The sequence below is a fragment of the Struthio camelus genome, chromosome 13 (genome assembly GCF_040807025.1).
Source record: "Struthio camelus isolate bStrCam1 chromosome 13, bStrCam1.hap1, whole genome shotgun sequence".
NCBI classification, from domain to species: domain Eukaryota; kingdom Metazoa; phylum Chordata; class Aves; order Struthioniformes; family Struthionidae; genus Struthio; species Struthio camelus.
This window is the reverse complement of record NC_090954.1, coordinates 1,531,584-1,551,589: the sequence shown is the minus strand read 5'-3', so window position 1 is coordinate 1,551,589 and position 20,006 is coordinate 1,531,584. Positions and strand designations below refer to the sequence as shown.

The 20,006-nt window shown below is 45.1% G+C and overlaps 1 long non-coding RNA gene across 1 annotated transcript; it reads right to left on the bottom strand.

Moving 5' to 3' along the window:
* Nucleotides 1-7,377: 7,377 nt before the first annotated feature.
* On the bottom strand, nt 7,378-8,060 carry LOC138069128 (uncharacterized). Its single transcript, XR_011143935.1, has 3 exons — nt 7,941-8,060; nt 7,603-7,854; nt 7,378-7,492 (listed from the first exon to the last, which is right to left on the bottom strand). It is a non-coding gene; the product is annotated as an uncharacterized lncRNA (long non-coding RNA).
* Nucleotides 8,061-20,006: the final 11,946 nt, after the last annotated feature.

Below are 20,006 nucleotides of genomic sequence, written 5' to 3'. Positions count from 1 at the left end.
GAATGATAAGTGCTGGAAGTCCCCAGAATATGTGAAGCCTTTACACTGAGATGGAAAATAGCTGTTTGTGTTTAATGTCAAACAGTTGGCCCCGACTGCTGCAGAACACAGGCTTTGTTCCCTCTGGTGTCGAATTGGCTCTCTCTAACTCTGAAATATTTTACCATAGAATATTTTTAGTTATGTAACCATACTAATGAGATATAAATTAACATAATTCTTTCTAAGGACATATCTGGGATTCAGATAGAAGCGCAGAATGAAGTCACACCATTTCAAAGCCATGTCACGGCTCAGAACAGTTATTGGAAAAGTGCTCCCAGGGAGGGTTTTTTTGTCTCTGAGGCTGTAAGAAACAGGAAATCATGCAGCGGTGCCATTAACATCGTGCCATCAGCTATGCACAGGACCTGTAAGAATTTTTCTTTGGACCCTTCACCTGAACAAAATGGTAAAACCAGAACAACAGCCAGATCTTCCCCAGCTCAGGTGGCACCTTCCATCGGAGTCCTGGATTTCTTACTTCAGAGCCTGGTCATTACCTTGCTTCCTTTCAAGTCAAGGATTACTTGCTTAGATAATCAGTAGATGATCTTTAGTGACTGTCTCTCCGCGTTTGCACAGTGACTAACAGTGCAGACTTTCCTCCAACCTCAGTTGGTGTCCAAGGGCTGTGTTCATAACAGCGAGCAGCAGCTCCCTACCTCCTCCTCTCTGTTTCTGGGGACAGCTGGGCCCTGTTCATATCCATGTAAAATAAAAGTGCAGGCTTCCAGACGCTTGTTCAGTCAGCGATTTTCAGTGCCAGGAGGATTGCTGCTTCCCTGGTTTCCCAGCTCTATCGAACCCTGCCGCTGTGTTGGGACTGACGGGTATTCTGCCCCTTTGCCAGGCTCTCTGCCGCCCACACCTTGCTTCAGAAAAAATTTTGCATGGCTTATTTTTGTCTCTTCCTACATGAGGCTTCCAGATTCAAAAAGCAAAGCTCATCCAAAGCCAGGAAGGAGGCTCTTTCTCCCTCTTGCATGCGTTTCTCGTTGCACTGAAACCAGCAACGATCTCTCTTCAGACTGCATAATTATGTCTCAGTGGAGGAGGGGGAAGGATTTGCATCCCATCCATATCCCTGAGTTTTGGGGGGGGGGGGGGTCAGACTGCATGTTTCTGGGTTTGCTTTTTCCTACAGCCTCTGCGTACCTAGTGCTGTTCTCCATTCTCATTCATGTAGACTTTCAGACTTCAGGTATAAACTCCTTATTGCTTTGGCCTTTCAATCTCATGTGCAATTTCCTTCCTTTCTGGGTACAAGCCTTTATCCACAAACTCCTAAATTAACATGCTGTAGCACCTCATCTACACACATCGTCTGCAGCCAGTTTACTCTCCTGATTAGCTCACCCATAAAACGGTGCATCTCCCTTTCGAAAAGGTCTTACCTTGTTTACCTTACATGAGGCAATCGCTTTCTCCTTTTTTCTTTTATTCTAAGGCTCAGAGTTTTTGCCATACTCTATTTTATTTTGACAGCAGCTTATATGGGAAATAGAGGAGGGTAGAGATTTTTCAGAGGAGCTGAACTTCCTTTCACACCTGGAACCATGGCATTAGCTCACTTTCTCCACATGTATATGTATTTATATAAGTGAAACTAGGCCAATTTACTAAGTCTTTGGGTATATGCAGGTGTGCAGTAAAGTGCACTGACACAATAGCAATAAGTTAAAAGTCCAGTTGACATGCGCACACCCCTGGGTTCCTTTGCTGCTCCGCTCCCTTGAACGTTGCTGTACCGAGGTGTTTGTGGCCAAGCTACCCACGTGTATTGGCCATGGCTTTCTAATTCTCACCGCAAAGCGAAGCATACACAAGTCCTGCCCCCCAGCGTACAGGATTTTTTGTGCTGAGCTCCTTCTACGGAACATTTGACTGACCATCCTCCAGGGATAAGCTCTAGCTAGGCAAATGGAAAAAATGTGTTGAAGTTCACAAGCGATGCAGTTAGTTTCCAGAAAGCATCAGTTCAGTATTTTGCATGGCAAAATACACATCCTTATAGTCCATATTTTAAAATACTAAAATATCAAATGTACATGTGACATAAAATAATCTCTATCTATGTTTTCTTCAGGACAATAAAGTAAATGCATGGCTTGCCTTTTATGGGATATTAAACTGAAAAAGGAAACAACAGGTTCATTAAAATCAAATTAAAGTAAAAAAGAAGGTTAAAGGACAAGAGGGAACGTAAGTAAAGCTTTTTTCCTAGCACCTTTGTATGCACCTCCCAAATGATTTAAAAGTCATTTTGACCCCTCTAAACTCATATATCGGTAGAGAAATGAAGAGCAAGACGGCCCTCTGGCCAGCAGATTCGCTGAGCCGCTCGTTCCAGAAGGCAGCAGCTTCACGTTTTTCGTATTTCTAAAAACAACAGGCAAACAGCAACTTCTGTGCAAATTAATTATTTGGATTTATTGACTTAGCAAGTCAATACATGTTATAGAGCCCGAGGGCGCCCGCAGCAGCCTCCCGACAGGCCCCCTCCTTCGGCGAGCTGTCGTCTCCTTCGTACAGAGCACAACGTGGCTCAGCCATGAGAGTTTGCTGGGGTTTTTTTTTTTTTTTGAGGCCTGTCCTGGAAAAGCGTCAGCAACGCTTGCTAGGTGCAGGCTACGAAGGGAAACGGAGGAGACGCGGGAACGTCGCGTCTGGCGGTCACTCGGCTGCGCTGCAAAGTACCGTCACCCGCCTCCCGCCGGTTTCCTGCTCCTTCCCTGCTCCCTTCCCGCCTCTGCCGCCCGCTCCTTCCCCGCAGGCCCGTCACGGGCCCGTCACCGACGTCCGTAAACGAAAAGCTGATCGACGCGAGCTCGGGACGTCTCTGCGTCCAGCGCTTCTGTCCCCCCCAGAGCAGAGCCCAGAACGAGCCTGAAAGTCAGCGAGAGCAAAACCGCCGGGGAGGGGAGGGGAGGCCGGCGGCGGCCGGGCGCTACGTTCCCGGGGGAGCTTGCGGGCCTTTCAGCGGCGCTTACCGGCAGGCGCCGGCAAAGAGCTGAGAGAGACCAAACGGCGTCGGGCAGGAGGGAGCCGCGGCGGCGGGCGCAGGTGGCTTCGCTGCCCGTTGGCGCGAGGAGGAAGGAGGCCTTCGGCAGAGCCGCCGGCGCCGGGCCACCCCGCTGCGAGGAGGGAGCTGGGCCGCGGCCGCCCCGGCTCCCTCCGCCCCCCGCCCGCTGGCTTGGCATCACCTGAGGGCGACGGAAGCAGAGCAAAAGGATGACTTAAAAACACCTTGTGGCTTTACACCTGTAGGAACAGGCCGCCGGACGGGGCCGCGGTGGGAAGCCGGCCCGGGGAGAGAGACGCTCCGGGGGCAGAGGAGGAGGAGGAGGAGGAGGAGGAAGGCAGGGCGATGGCGGTGGCGATGCTCCGGCCCCGGCGCGCAGCTGAGTCACAGCTGCCGGTACCGCCGGGGAAGGCGGAGGGGTTTGGCAGACAGCAGCCTGGACCCCGAGCGTTTATTTTAGGCCACAGGCGGATCGTTAACGGTATCACAGACATTCGCCATTTCTTAAATTCCGCTCACAGGCTGCGAGGGAGCCGCGGCGCCTCCGTCCGCTCGGGCCGCGCCGCGGCGCAACGGGGCTGCGGCTTATGACGAACAGCGCTGCTGCAACACCCTCGATAACGCCGGTCAGCGCACGCGACTGCCAGCCCACGGCCTGCTGCGGCGCGGGTTTCGCTCCGCGGGCTCCGGCGGCGCCGGGCGCTTCGCCCTCGGCTGCGGGCGCCGCAGGCTGCCGGCCCCCATCCGCCTCCCGCCCTCCCTGCCGCGCCTGTTGCGATAAGGCGAACAAATTCGTGCGTGTGTTGTTTCCTTAAGGAGTCGTGACTTAATCGCTTACAAGCGTTTGCCTATCCAGTGGGTGAGGTAATTAACAACCGAAGGAATCATATTCGGGAACGCACGGCCAATTACCCCCTAGTTAAAAAGAAAAGTAGTCATCTACTGCAGTAAGCTAATTAAAATTTTTGCTGTTTTGCTCCTCAAATACTTAGGTCACAGCATAATTAGCTAATTAAAATCGGAACCAAATGAAAGCAAAGTCTGAGATGTCTAGAATAAATACTGCTTCTCTAGTTAAACCGGGTGAGTAACCCAGCAAAGTACTGCTTCTGAAATTCACTTTACATCCCAACGAAATACACCATACAGTAAAGATTTTCTGGAGTAATCCAGTGGCCACAATAATGAAAACTCACGTGAAATCCCCCTGCACGCGTTAACCCACGCAGCTCAGAGTACTAACAGACCTGCCCTGTGTGCTTCTACCCACATACACCTCTCAGTGAGCAACAGGAAATATGCTACTACAGGAGATGCAGAGCACTCAGCCATGAAAGTTTATACGTTTTAATTGTTTCTGAGGCGCCACTTTGCGACGCTAAACCTTCCTGCACAGAGCCGGGGCTCCGCAGCGCCGCGCGGGCCTGGCCGCGGCGCGGGCTCTGCCGCCGGGAGCTCGTGGGAAAGAGGCAGCGGGAACTTGCCAGCAGGCTGCTAATGCACGGCTTGCCGAAAGGTCACATTCAGTGCGGTGCCACCAGTTTTGCAGACACTTGTCGTCTTTGACGTCGCCCACAGAGAAAAACCTAAATTTAAATGCTAAGTAGTGCTTACAAGGAGCTTATAAATTCAAACTCCCACTCTGACACAGTTTAAGGCAGGCTAATGCTGAGTCCTATGATTTCAAACTCAAACTTTGCCTAGTTTCTCCTGCTCGTGCGTCACTTTTTTCTTTAAGCGTGCGAGAGCGGCTTTGCTGCGCAGAAAGCGAGCGACTTTCTACAACAGGTATCGAGCAAAAAAATACGTGCAGCGTGACAGCTGCTCTGCCTCCACGCGCAAACCAGATCAGCGGAAATCATTGCAGAACAAACTGGCCATCCAAACCAGGCTGCGCGCGGGAACCCAAGAGCTCTGTAGCGCTTTCTCGCTCCATCCCGTCCTCCGCTTGCTGCAGGGGTCGGCAGGTTCAGGCAAGAGCAGGTGGTGGCCGGGGCAGCCGGTCCGAGCACGCGGCCGAGGCCGGTGCGGGAACGCCGGAGACCTGCGGCCGGCGGGCCCGCTGCTGGGGCGCAGGCGGGACGAGCGGCCGAGGGGCAGGACCGTCACCCTCGTCACCTGTGATTTTGCACTGGGGTTTCAGTGTGGGGGGACAGAGCCCAGGGCGGCACCTCCGGCCCTGCTGAAGTGGCCGTGATAAGTCCTCGTCCTCGTGACCGCAGGGCGAACTCTGCAGAAATGGTTTAAGCGGGTGCAGCTCTTCACGGGAGCCGGCTTTCCCCCGCTCCTGAGGTCCCTTTCTCATTCTTGGAGGACTTTTTTTTTTTTTTTTAACTTGTTCAGGCAAATCCGACAAGTTTACAAAGTTCCTGCAGCGATGGTGCGAGAGATTTGCAAGGGGGTTGGTGGGGAGCGCCCCGGCCCCGGCCGCGGGCTCGCGGGGCTGGTGCCCGGCCGCCGCTCCCGTGTGCCGGCTCCTGCGCGGGGTGTCTCGCAGCCGCTGGGCTCGCTCCAGGGATGAGCTCAGAGCTGCTCCTGCCGACGACCTGCTCTTATTAGTACACAGCGGTTTGTCGCTGGGGGATGCAGGCTGCGGGGCAGATAGGATGTCACCGCAGACGGGCTCCCTGGGGGGACAAGGCGCTGCTCGCACGGGAGAGGGTTATTCCGATTATTATTCCTGCAGGCACCTAAACATTTTAAAAGTGTGCTGAGAAAAATGCTTTTGCTTACAAATACTCTGCTCAGTAGGGACACACAGAGCATGGTGCTTACAATGCTGATATTGGTATTTTCCGACACAGTTGTTCTCAGGATATTTCCTTTGCAGCCCGCACAGAGCAGTCATGCAGTGAAAAGCATGCCAGAAATCCTGGCGGCCTGGGCGATTCCAAGGGAAGGACACTCACGTGCTTGCCATTATCGCACACCTCCCCTCAAACAGATGGATACCTTTCAACATGTTTCTCATGCATCTATTTACTCTAATTAGTGAATGTATGTATTCCTGGTCATATCTGAAAGTAGGAATTAAAGGTAATCCCTACATAAAGGGACATTAGATACTTTGCGACTTAAAGATCCTCCATCTCTCGCTCCACTCTGAATTTAGGCTTATCTGCTCCTGTGTTTCACATCAAATTTTTGGTCATGGAAAATGCTCTGGCAAGCTGACTCCAAGCAGGGTTTGCTTCAGTCCAGGAGCTGAGTCCAGCAGTGATTTGTTTCCATTAGCCCTTACTCCATTTGGCTCCTTTTCCACATGCGAGCCTGCTTGTGCTGCCCTCCGCTGTAATCTCTAACCTAAATTTCCAACCTAAATACGTATAAAATGGCTCTCTACTCTCAAAACCCTAAAGAACTACTTGCTTTGCAGAAAAGAGTAAATACTTTAAAGCTAATATTGTTAAATTCTCCAGTACACGGGTCAAAACGCCCAGCTGTTTTGGAAGTGCAATCGTCTATTTGTTTCGTTTCAGCAACCACTAAACTAAAATCTAACCATTAAAACTTTGAAGTGACTGTAACCAATCTTCTAGAAATGCTATAATCTCTTAATCTGATGAAACATTTTGGTCTCTGAGCATTGGATGGATTAGTGCCTTGACTGCATTTGCAATAATTACTCCTCAAACTCTCAGAGAAAGCAAATAACTCAAATAGCGTTTTTAGTCTAAACTTGTTTGCTGTAGGAAAAAAGCTACCTTCACTTCTGAGGTCACAATTGATTATCCCATATTTTCTCACTTTGTTTTTCACTATGCATTGCAGACCTGCTGTGCCACTTCTGAGATAGCTTGAAAGGCAAAAATAATATGGACGATGTTTTAATTCGATCATTAAAAATAACTAAAATATATTGCACATATTCACAACTTCTCTCTTTTTCCTTATGGCAAGGAGCCTACATTTTTATTTCCTGATAAACTTTACAGGCTATTACTGGATTTTAAGTCACCCTTTCCTAACCGAGAGCTTGTTTTTGTCAACAGCTGGTAAGACATCCCTAGCCGGATGCCTCTTCAAGGCTCCTGTTAAATATTTTCCAACTTTGGCCAAAGAAAACGCTGTTCAGCTGGATACCTGTACCATAGGAAATACAAAGCATTAATAACATACAGCTAGCTAGACTGCATTAGATGAAAAAATCTACTATCTTTGGCAAGCTAGTTTTTAGCAGCAGCCTCAGAAACGAAGACAGCAATTCAAAAATAGGTTTCGTTTATATTCACCTTTTTGAAAAAGTCCCAAGGTTACATCCCCAAAGGAAAGGCATCCCTTCGGGAAGGCAGCGCTGCCAAGCCTCTGCAGGCAGCGGGCACCGGCACTCTCCTTGGGGAGAAATTCTGGAAGACAGAGGGCACCAGGCTGCATAAGATAACGCTGACCATCCAGAAGATCCTGTTGTTTTGCTCCTCCAGCATTCTCCTATTACAAGTGAAAAATGAATTTGCATTGGATGCATTTGAGAAAAAATCATTTCTCTAACTTTCTGGTCAGCCAAAACAGACATTACCAGCCTTAGGAGCCTGACGCACCTTCTGCTCACAAAGTGGTGTGCCAACAACTGCGAGTGGCTCTTCGACGACAGCCGTGCTGCTGTCCAGACACACCGAGCTGCCTACCAGCCTAAGGAATCGTTACTGCAACACTCAGAGCAGTACAGATGTTATTCCAGGCTCCGTGACCAATTTGCAGAGCAACTTCAGGCAAGGCATTTCACTGCTCTGTGCGTCAGCTGCTCCCATCAAAAACAGGATACCTACATTTGTAGGTCACTTTTCTATCTCCTAAGAACAACAAAAAAGAAACATTATAAAATTGAGGCATTATTAATTCTAACCCATGTTGAATAGTAACTGTCATGGCATCCCACCTGTAGCACTACTGTGCTCGTGGCCTCCACTTCCTTCCCTTCTGCTTTGCTTCTCTGATCTCCATTTGCTATCGCAATCCGCCAGAAGGTGCAATTCACATTGCAAATGCAGAGCGTGAACTGGACTGTTTCTGTTAGCAAGCCATAACAGTAAGAAAGAGGCTTGTGATCTGTATCCACAGTCCAGCTATATACGCATTACAAACACACAACATAACGCAAATATTTTAACATAGTTCGTATTTCTGTAGTTGTGCTGGTCCTGCTCTAAGCCACAAAACAAGCTCTTACGAGTATTTTTAATTAATTCTTATTTATAGTGTCTTACAACATTTATAACGTTAACATCTTTAAGCTGGGCCTTGGAGGAAATACTTCTCATTTGCTATCGTCATGTTTTTGATGCCTATACATGTGTTAAGACCTCAGTCACCTTCACAAATTAACGCGTGGCTCCTGCAATGCTAAAGGTTCCTCATGAGTAGTAACAAGAATTAATTAAATAAGAAACATCTGACTGATTACAGCTTCACTTCTTTATCACAGTGTTTGGAGAATTAAATGTGCAGTTCTGACAAAATGGCAGTGCACAAACCCCTGAACTCTTAGATATAGTCTCACAAAGGGGCCTGAATGTTACTTTGGCATTCAGCTCATCTTACATATATCTGTTTTTGTTAAAAGCACCTTTTTTCTCCCACTCTGATACAACACACGGAACATCTGGGAACAACCTGACTGACCACATCTGGCCATTCTCAAAACAATTTTTCATAGAAGCAGCAACATCTGTTTCACAGCTCCCGAACGAAGCAGGCAAAATTCTGCCGTCACAAGAGGTCTGCGATGGGCTGCGGGTCGGGCAGCCTATACACCACTGCCTGAACAGCAGAGACATTTAACTTTAAGTCAAACTTCTTTCATATTCCCATTGCGGGAGCTTGGAGTTTCCTTGAACAAACTAAGCAAAACTCTTGACTGAACATTTTCAAATTTCATAGGCAGCAAAGGAGTGAGTCTTGCACTCTACGCTACTTAAATTAATAGAGGTACTCATCAAAGACACCCAGTTAGGAAGCATGGAGCAGGCTGTGCGATTCGGCAATGCATGTGCCTGAGGTTTGGGGAAGGCTGTTGCTGTGATGTGGGTTAGCCAGTGAACCCCGTACACGAAGGCGGCACGCTGAGAGCGACCTGGGATGCAGCTGTGACGTCGAAGCATTTTCTGCTCTCAGTCATAAAGATTTCAGCACATAAAGTAGGGCTAGCATCTGTTCTACCTGATGTGTCTGTCTGACCACCCCCAAAGACAAGCAGTCTATCGCCCAACAGTGAGCACAAATTCTTAAAAACCCCGCCGAAAAGGAGCTCGACCCTTTCAGTGGGGCCAGCCTTGGTGTGTTACTAGAATTAGGGCTTTATATGAGAATCACAGTAACGCCTGTACCGGTTTCTGACAGCACAGTCATAAGAAATGAAAAATGTGAACCCTGATCTTCCAGAAGAATTCAGTGGGGTAAATGACTTGTTCATGTTTCCTGCTGGAAAAAAAAAATTGTTGGATATAATTTTACTATAACAGTATCAATACTGTGTCCACATCAAAAGCATTTTAACAATATCATGTACAGAAAAACGCTTCTAGCATAGACCTTGCTTAAGGAACAGCAGTGAAAACATTTTTCAGTGATGACTCACTAGTATTCTGCAGGTAAAATCTCAAATCATACAATGAAAGGGTGACTCTTATTATAAAACCTGTCTACACAGGGTAGTTATTACCTTTCAGGTTTTCCATGTCATTCAATGCCGAGAAGGACAAGAAATCTTGTTGCTGTTCTCTGAAAATCCAAAGTCCCCAAATTCATTACTGGAGCGAACAACTCTCCTTTGAGCACTACGCGCTACCATTCATTTCATTGGTCCCCACCTGGATTTAGTTAACGAAAGCCAAACTTTTAGTAAATGCCTTTTAAAATCAAAGAAACTGTTAAAGATCATATTAAATTTTATTACAAGCAGTCTCCTCTATTTGTTAAATTGAAAAGTATTTTCACCTGATACTTTGGAAATGAAGTAGTGACCTTTAATAACTCCATTTAATCTAAATGAATAAATAGAGCTAGAAATGAATTGAAAGAGTCTTTCCAAGTGCTAACCAGAGTATATCCAATATATCTTGCAGTCGTTAATAGCTGATGAATTCAGCTAATAATGTCAGAGGACATTGTCAAGGTTGACGGACCTAAAACTTGTCCTTGTTTTGACAGTACTTCCATAGTAAAGGGCTCTTTTAGGGACAGGAATTACCCGAAAGAGTGAGATTGGTTCATACTAGACTCCTTCAGGCAGACTTGGATTGATGGGCAGATGGATATATTGAGGATTTTTTTTTTCCTTTTAAAAATACAAAATGTGATTCACTCTAATTTTCAGTTCTGGATATTTGCCAGTATTCAGTGACAACCGATATTAGTACAGACTTTTATGACTCCCCAGAGTCTCATGATCAGTAGAGTAGAGAGAACTCCTCCAAAATTATGTCACAGTGTGTTGTTTGGTCTTCAGTTTATTAATTATCTATCACTCAGATCTTTTTTGGCTCCTTTTGAAGACATATGGACAATTTTCCCTTCCCGCAAATACAATCCTAAATACAAGAGAAAGCTCACAAAAACTATAAAACATTGCATGTCGATGGAGCGCCCCTTTTTGTTTGTAGCTTGATAAAAAATTATGTTTCTGAAAGATATAGGGATCACTGAAGAAAGCGCCATTGGTGACAGCAATGACGGTGACAGAGGTGTGGCTTAGTCGGTTTTCTTCTTTTAAGACTGGACGCTTGTGTGACAGCAGTGCACCAAAGGGAACAGATAATGCGGTGGAGAAAGCTGGGAAGAAGGGAGATTTTAGCCAGGAGCAGGAGCGCAAACCGGTTGCGAGGCCACGGCGGGAGTCACAGCCGCGGCAGGGCGATTTCTCCAGGGCTCTGGCTCCAGGGTGACATCAGCCTTCATTGATCCAGCCCGGCATTTTGCATAAATGCTGATTTTCAACGGATCACATTGTTTCATTTGAAATGTTATTCTAGTTAAACCAGTTTGGAAGTCAGATTACCCCCTGGTAACAGGCTACAGCGAGGAATAGCGTAGGCAGGTGTTATGTAAACTGCTATGCACACGCGTGCACATACGGGGAAGAGGATTCAGCGGCAGCTGAGACACTTGTTCTGGGTCGGCAGATTGCCTCCAGCTTGGCCTCGACATTCATTAGATTAATTATTGTCTGGAACAGCCTCAGTATCTTTGCAAGGATTAAAGTGTTATCCCTGCAATTTAATGCTGGCATATGCATGCAGTACGGCTGAAATTCATGATGGCACTGGCAAGGCCTTTTGTTTTTCAAGCATGAGATGCATCCGTTTATATTGTCCATATGCCTTTCTTCCTTTGGTCAATGTTTTAATGCTTCATCACTGCAATTATCTGTAAAATGTTTAATATCATTTAAAAATAAATAAATGGACAGGCACCAAGGAAATCATAAATCAACAGAGTAAAGATAATGTAACTACAAAGATTAAGCTAAGCTGATGATTTTAAAAAGATGCTCTGACATACTTCTAAAATTACGAAAATGTGAATGTTAGTAATGGCAATTGACCTGAGTATACAGCTAAGATGGTGTCTGCTAATCTGTCTGTATTTAGCAGAGTGACCTGACTTCAACCAAATATTCACATCCCATTAAACTCAACAGAATTTAACATGTACCTAAGCGCCTCCCTGACTGAGGGTGGCTTATTCACATTTTTAAATGTAACCAGACACTAGTTGCATTGCTAAATCAGGGAGTATGATCAGGAATGTGCACTTTTAAAATAACTTACTTTAATCCAGAGGACCTTTAAATTGAGGGAAATATTTCCTTGTTTTACAGTATTTTTAATCTAAAGCTACTTTACAGGCCTTTGCAGGGAAAAAAGATCTGGGGTCACAAATCACTCATCAGTGCGGAAAAACAAAAAGATGTTGCACATGTTTATATGCTTTTCATACTGTTCAGTGCAAGATAAAGTCTTGCTTTGTTTGGAACAATCTCTACACTGATCTTCCCAATGAAATCAAAAAAGCTCAATCAAGTCGGGGAAAAATATATTTGTAGTATAATTGAAGAATAATGAAGATGGAAATAAAAAGCAAACGAAAAGAGAAAGGGAAAACAGGGAGATCCTACTTTGTGCCACGGAGGTAGCTGCGTTGGAGTCACGGCTCTGGTCGCGCGTGCGGCATCGCAACGATCCTGGATCTTGGTTACTTGCTGATCCTCACAAGGGGATTTTCCAAGGAACTCATGCTGCCTCATCTGAGATCTCAAAGCCACCAAAGACAAGTTCCCACCGGTTTCACTGGAAGAGAGAGGAAAACCAGCACATTTCCTGGCAGGAGGGAGAGCGCCAGCCCCAGCTCCCAACGCTGCACAGCATCGCTCCGCACAGCTGCTCCCTCTGTTAACTCTGATGCAGGTGTTGAGCTTCGTGTTATTTCGGGTCTAAAAATGTTCTACACAGGTTGACTATAGACTGTCAGCATGAAAACAGTGTTGGTGTTTGCTGCCTTCTGATTCATGGCAGACCACAGTAAAGAGAAGTAGCCACATGAAAAATATTACAAGTCCTTAGCTTTCATTTCAGAGTCACAAACATCGATGGCTTTACTGTTCATTATGTGTTAGAAGAAATAAATCTCTAAAAAGAATGTCATTTTATTCTTTTTTCTTCTTTCCCCACTTGCAGATGTGAAAATGAAGTACAGCATCTACAAGTACAAAAAACACTTTGGAGGGCTCTTCAGGGCATTGCTCGTGATCCAGCACTGCTTCAGTGCCTTGCTCACTGCAGGAAAATAATACACAAACACCTAATTGAAGCTGCCTCTCTGCTTCTAATATCTGGACACCTCTACAGACCAAACATCCAAACTTCAGGAACCAACATCACATACCCAACACAAAATAACGACAGGAGTGCATCCATTGCAGGCCGGGTTTCCTTGACTCTGACAATGTAGGAGCACTGTACTGAGTGAGAACAAAGCTCCTTGAGGCTCATTTACCTCCAGGTTCCTCTAGGTCAACCACCAACCTCTGAGATGCTGCTCCCACCTCCCACCTTGGCCTATTTCTCTATTTTAAAGAAATGCCACTTCCTTGAAATCACCAGCCAAACCTCTCCAGAGGGTAATCTAGGATTACTCCTTTCAGATATTGTAATTCCTTTTTACCATAGCATTAATGTCAATAGATGAGAAAGAGCCCATGTGTTCATGGGGATCCTCCCCCCAATAGCCAGCATTGACTGGATACAAAGAAAGATGGATAATTCAGTGTCTTCAAATCCCATAGCCAAAAAGGGCTTGTTCTACTGAAAAGAGGGGAAACGAAATCAGCACTTCCACCAGGAAACAAAAAAACCACCCCCAGCCCTACTACGCGGCCTCTGCCCAAAAGAGGCAGCCGGTCTAGCTGAGCTCCCTTTAGCCAGCCTGGTTTCTACCACTTAAACTGCTGACCGTTCTCATTATCTCTATTGCCAGCAGTCATTAAATTCATTTTTGTGACATGCCCTGCCACTGCAGACTCAGGCGGGTGCCTGTGAGCTTCCTCGCCTCCTTTCCTGCCTTCCCCTGCTCCGCTTCCTTCTTTGCCTCATCCCAGATGCTGCTGTCGTTCCCAGCACCTCCCCTTCCGAAGATGGGAAGCAAAGAACACTCATTTTCTGTAGTGTTAATAAAATAGCATCTGGAAAACATCCAAACAACAACACCATGACAAGATTGTCCCTGGATGTCTTGCTGGGATAAGCATGCCTCTCTCGTGTGCTTACTGTGTCTTTCCCAGGCATGGGATGGGCTCTTCAAAAAGGAGTCAACGGGCAAGTCAACATGCAAGGTGCAAGCCTTCTTGCCCGCTTGTGGGGCTGCATGAAACAACCACCCCAGGGCATGGAGGAGCCCTGCCAGCAGTGAGGGAGCCAGGAGGGCACGCAGGTCGGAGCCCTCATGGGAGCACTGCCACATGCTCCCCGGGCCCTCCTTCCTCGAGCGCACCGTGCCCAGGCCCTAGCCAGGTTTCCCTTTCAGGCTCTGATGGCAAACAAGTCTTTAAGAGCTGGAGAGAAGGGAAAATAAAATGCATTCAAACGATAAAGATCTATGTTAGGAACACAGGACCACAGTGAGAAAGTGCTAAATAGCGCACATAAAATTCTTCATTAAATGCACATATCTCCAAAAAAGATAAGTATGGAAATCCACCATTCCATTTCCCTTCCATAAAAACCTTTCTCTCCTGAAACAGTTGAATAATGCATGTAAGTTACCAGCTTTCCAACTTGCTTTCTCTCCAAACCTAATGGGCTAAAGACAGCGACACAGCAAGTTTTTCCAGTTCCACCTAAGCTTGAGCTCGATCTTTTGGCAGCCGATGGGAGGCTTACCTGAGCAAGACATGGGAGCTCAGTGAGTCAACTTTTGTTCACTTAGCTCAATTCATTTGTATTCTAGCCTCAGAACGGATCAATTCAACAGCATTTGCACATACGGGCATTGGAGAAACATTAGGCACCTCTGCTCATAGGAAGGAAATCAGTATTGCTATCTAAACAGCCCTGGAATATGTAAAGACTAATCAGAAACGCGAATATCAGCATGCCTTCAAAATCTGATTCTGACTTGCTTTAATTGACCTGGATTACTCTTTTTTCAATATGGCCTTGAAATAATATTCAAGAAGAGCATATACAACTGCATGCCCACATGGTCGTATAGGTGGGGACTCAGAAGTTTGCCTTGTTTTTTTTTTTTTTAAATGACATGATAACGTCACCAAGAGTAGGGCCAAGTTGGAAATGTAGGAGAATCTATGCTCACAGAAATATATGGGAATTTTGTCATTATAAAGATAAGGTTTTCTCTTGTTTTGCCCACAAGAGTGCTCTTCATGTGTGGAGATGTACTTTTTGTGGCTCCTGCTAAATTGTGAATATGTTATAAAATGAGCTTCTATAAATCAGTAGCCATTAAAGATAACATTTTGAACTGGCAACTGTTGAATATTATACAATATGCACTTTAATTATTTAAATTATAGAGACCAGATTCTGATCTCAATGACACCAGCATAAATTCAAAGTAAACCCACAAAGTAAACCCATCATTACAGCGCGGGAATTACTTTAGATTTACATGAGTGCAACTGAGATTAAGACCTGGCCACTGGTTTTCGAGCTCTAATGAAGTTCGATTGTACAGAGTACTTGAAAGATTTTTTTTTTTTTTTTTAGTCTGTAGTGTGTACAATCAGGAACATTGGTCATTTAAAAGATAAAAAAGCTAAACACAAAACCTGAACATATGTAGATGTTTGGGCCACCGGGAATAAAATTCTCCAATTAAAATACTAATACATGCAGAATATCCCCTTCCTTAATTAATTGGTTAAATAAACAGTGATACTAGGTGAAATACTTCTATGATTATTTAACACAGAATAAAAATCAAGAAGGTTGACTGAATAACAATTACTCAATTAACACACAACGAAGAACATTTGAGTTTTAATTAATCCTTATTGGCACTGCAGTAACTTCCACAGAGAATCTATTTCGATTCATTTCATAGGCAGGCGTTTCAAGTTTAGGCAATTTTAACATTTGGTGCCCAATATAAATCTACTTATTAAAACTGATAAAGATACATGGGATTAAAATCAAACACAAAGGGCAAGTACACTCTGGGAGTTAATTTCTCCAGGCAGAGCAGTGTCACTGCTGTTGATGGAGCAGAGCACGCTTTATTTCTTCGCTCTGCCATCCGGCCTGTGGCTTCTGTGGCTTTCAAATACTTCAGTATTATTGTTTGATTTTTTTATTATTATTATAGGGTTTAAATTCTTTCTTGTAAATGATCTGAAAAAGATAAACCAAACTAAGCTGAGCTGATGGGCTAGATATACCATAGAGGCGATGCCAGCAGCAGTGCCCACCCAAGGGCTTTCCGCTGCACGGAGCAGTGCCGAAGCACTGTGCATGGGGCGAGGCAGACCAGCGTGGTAGGGGCTGCTCCACGGGCCTGGAGCGCTCTGTTCAGGGGACCAGGAACGAGCAGGAACAGCGTGGGGTTATTTGCTGCTCAGTCTGCAAACTTAGAGAAAAGATCTTCAGTAGTTCCATGTGTTTGCTGAAAACCATATTACTGCATATATGCCTGAAATCTTGACTTTTACTGTAAATCCACTGTAGCAGTCAATGCAATGCTGGCATCCTCTCTGCTCCTGAAAACAATACCACCACTGTAGCTGCAGCAGCCTTCTCTTCCAGATGGCTGCCATTTGGAGCAGCTCTTGTAAGAAAGCCTTATAAAATTTAATACACTTAACTAATGGGTTTCCACAGAAGTTTATTTAAAAGTCATATAAATTTAATAGAGTTTGCTATTTTATCATAGGCATATAATTTTCTATTGTGTTCTTCAGAATAGTCCAGAACATCTCTGGCTTTGCAGCTCTCCTCTGTGGACCTTTTTGATTCAGGAGCTACTCTACAGAGGTCCGTGAAAGGTAAAGATAACAAAACTATTTTCAGGGGTCCTAAATTCACCACAAAGAGGTACATGCTTCCACTAGAAAAAAATGAAAATGACTGATCCAAAGAACCAGGCTTTCCACCGGGTTCTGGAGGACCCATGCCACTTGTCAGGCACCTGAAATACATCAAATGCCTCACTGATAGAGAGCAAACCTGCTGTCACATAAGAAAAATACTTTCCATTTCTGCTTTTTGTTGACATGGACATAGGTAATCTAGTGGAACAAGTGTTTAGACATGCTGAAAGACAACATTCAGTTTTACAGCTAAAACTAAATAATAAATATTTTAAAACACCTTTCAAATAAGATATAAAGAACTCAATAACCACTTGTTTATGAAAAACACCTGCAGCTGTTTTGCTGCCTTTCATTCCTCATAACAATTTTTCAGTTGTATGTTACAAAGTTAATAAAATAGCTTCTTGCTCTTCAGTAGTACAGGAACCTTTCTTAAAAAACCACATTGCTCAAATTCTTCATAGTAGTTCCTGATTGTTCATACCTTAATTGCTTTTTCTTGCTCAACAGAAGTATTGATTTTTGGATTTACAGCTATCTCACAGAATTTCTTTTATATTCTAGATTGCATGAACTAATAAAGTGAAACCTATGATGTGTTGTACTGCTGACCTGATCCAGAATTAGGATCACACTGTTACTGGACAGGGCTGTGACAGTCTAGAGAATTTCTTCTCCTTGAAGCACAGCAAGGTGAATGTTTTCTGCCTCCTGATACCTACAGGATTTTGTGCTTTTCTTGGCTGTGATCTTCTGTTATTACTACACGGTCACTCGGGACTAAGACACGTTCAGAACAATTCAATGATGTATTAAATTCAACACCATACTAAACCCGTAAACAAAAGCAGGATGGTCAACAGAAGAGCACAGAAAGTCTTTAGAAAAGCCACAGAGAACAAATTTTCCTCAAACTAAAACGTGCTTTGAAGAGAGCTCACTTAGCAATGGTAAAATCAGAAATGAAAATCTCCGGTTTATTTAGGTCTATATGATGCATCCCGCTTACCCTATTTCAAAAGCAGATCCTTCACTTTATGGAGAGAAGCTGTTGAGTTTTTCCAGGGGTTGATCCTATTTCAGTGAGCAGAAACATTCCCATTGAATTGGCTCACATCCCAGGATACATATTAAGTCTTTATATAGCACTTGCACAGTGGAGCAGAGTTGCCCGTGCTGACATTTGTGCACAGCTGTACTATTTTAAGGAGTTCAGTAAAGTAGGTTCGTTCACAGGAATCCGGAATGAGGTGGAAGGGGAAGAGTTAACTTTCACATCAATTTTTGCAGGGGCAACATGCTGGTGTTGTAAGTTCAGGCCAGTCAGCTGCTCCATTCACCAAGGAGAATAAGGGGAGATTTAGCCCAGGCAGCTGCTCCTCAGCTGGGCACCGTGAGCCAGGGGCTGCACTGGGCAGGGCCAACAGAGAGCCCCACCAGGGGCCAATGCTATGGAAAAGCCAGAGGTACAGGATGGATCTGAAAGAAAGACCTGGTCTGGAAATGGAAACCTGCTGCTACGTTTAAAGTGCTGTGAATTGCTAGTAAGTACTATCTTGGGGGACAAATTGTTTCTTTAACAATCAAGCAGAAGTTAAAAATCTAGTAGTTAGCTTTGACCTGGCTTCTTGGTTTGATTCTACTTTAGCCACACAAGAGCAAAGCAAGGAGAAATATGAAACACGGTGAGATCAGAGTCCTCTCCAATTTTCTGTGGAGACCCTGAGACTTCCCAAGCTGTACTTTTTAAATAAAGTCATTAGTGCCCACTGTACGTGCCATTGACATCACCATTTATAACAAACCTATAGCAACGTGCGCGTCTTCGCAGCGCTCTGCAAAGGCACCTAGAGCCCCCTGTAAGAGACAGATGAGGAAAGCAGATAATGAACTGACAGCAGCCAGCAAGGGAGGGAGCCAGTGGCAAAGTCCATGCACAAAACCTTGCCTTTTGGTTTAGGGCCCTCTGCTCTAACCATTAGAACACGTTGCCACAGTTACGGAGAAATTAAAAGTGTTTCCACGCTGGATGGAAGAATTATCCCCTGAAACATGTAGTCCTTTCAGACCAAGCCCTATGTTCCATCTCACAAAAATGCTGGCAGCCCGTTGTTTGGTATGGCAACACGGGGCATCGCCCACCGCCGCGCCAAGCACCATATGCAGTCTGTGCCCACACGGCCAGCCCGAAGCCGCTCTCGCCTTCTAGGGGAAACCTGAGGCCAGGCGTACGAGGAGGAAGCAATCAGACCAGGTGGATTTCAGTTCACTTGTTCCATGCAAGACCTTGTATTTGTACAGCTGTAGATCCTTGCTAAATACGAGCACTTTCTGAGGGGCTCAGCATTTTCATCCCATCCTTTATTCAGGAAACCCAATGCCCAAACAGCAAAGCTGAAAATACATCTGTAATGGGGAATGGAAATGAATGAATCAAATCACCCCTTTAAAAAAGGGGGCATTTATACAAGAAATACCATGGCAGATCTTTTTTTCAGTGGCGTGTTTACATTACAAATAAAAAAGCCTGTCTCATAATCAAATATGAATCAGAAGAACATGGCATCCTAGAAGGCATGCTTGTCTAGACAGCCCATCAGCAGCCTGACCACATAACGGGCCCCATAGCAGCTGCAAAGCTGTCAAAACAGCTCCTTGTGTAGTCTGTCACTGAGCCATACCCAGAACGAAGCCTCTGCACTCCGAGATTATTACAGAAAACTGGGGAGCAGGGGTAACACAACGTATTGGGAAACAGCGCTCTGCCACGGCCTGCTTGGACAGTTTCTTCAAAAACGTAATCACAGCATTCACTGAGTTCATGGATCTAAAATGGCTGTCAATTACAGTTGGCCGCAGGACCACTTGAGGCTTCCTAAAAAACTGAAACTATTACGCTTTATTAAGAGCCCTGGAATACTAAAGTGAGAGCTGTGTAAAAACATTTGCAAGCACCAAGCACTTGAAATCCATCCTTGATTGTAATTTCGTAATGATCAAGAATGAGGATATTTACTAGCTTACCAGAGAGCATAAACGTTTTAGGAAGGAAGGCTTAAAAAACTGCAGTGTGCTAAAAACCTTCTGGCCCTCCACCACCGTGCAAACAGTAGTTTGGTCTCTTCATTTTGGAAACAAGCCTGCAATGGACAATGCTGGAACAGCTCACTCCCCAGTTCATGTTCCAGCTAATGACACAAGAAGTATTAGTTTTACAAGCATATGATACTTAGCTGATTTTCTTTAAGGGTGCTCTCTTACAGCTGTGCTACACTCCATCCTTTTTTTTTGCATATGCATGTGCAAAACACACTCAGAGTTATTTAACACCCTTCCTTTCTTTTCCTTTCCTTTTCTCATCCTCCCAATTTCTCTGCAAGTTTCTACCAGGTTGTCAGCCTT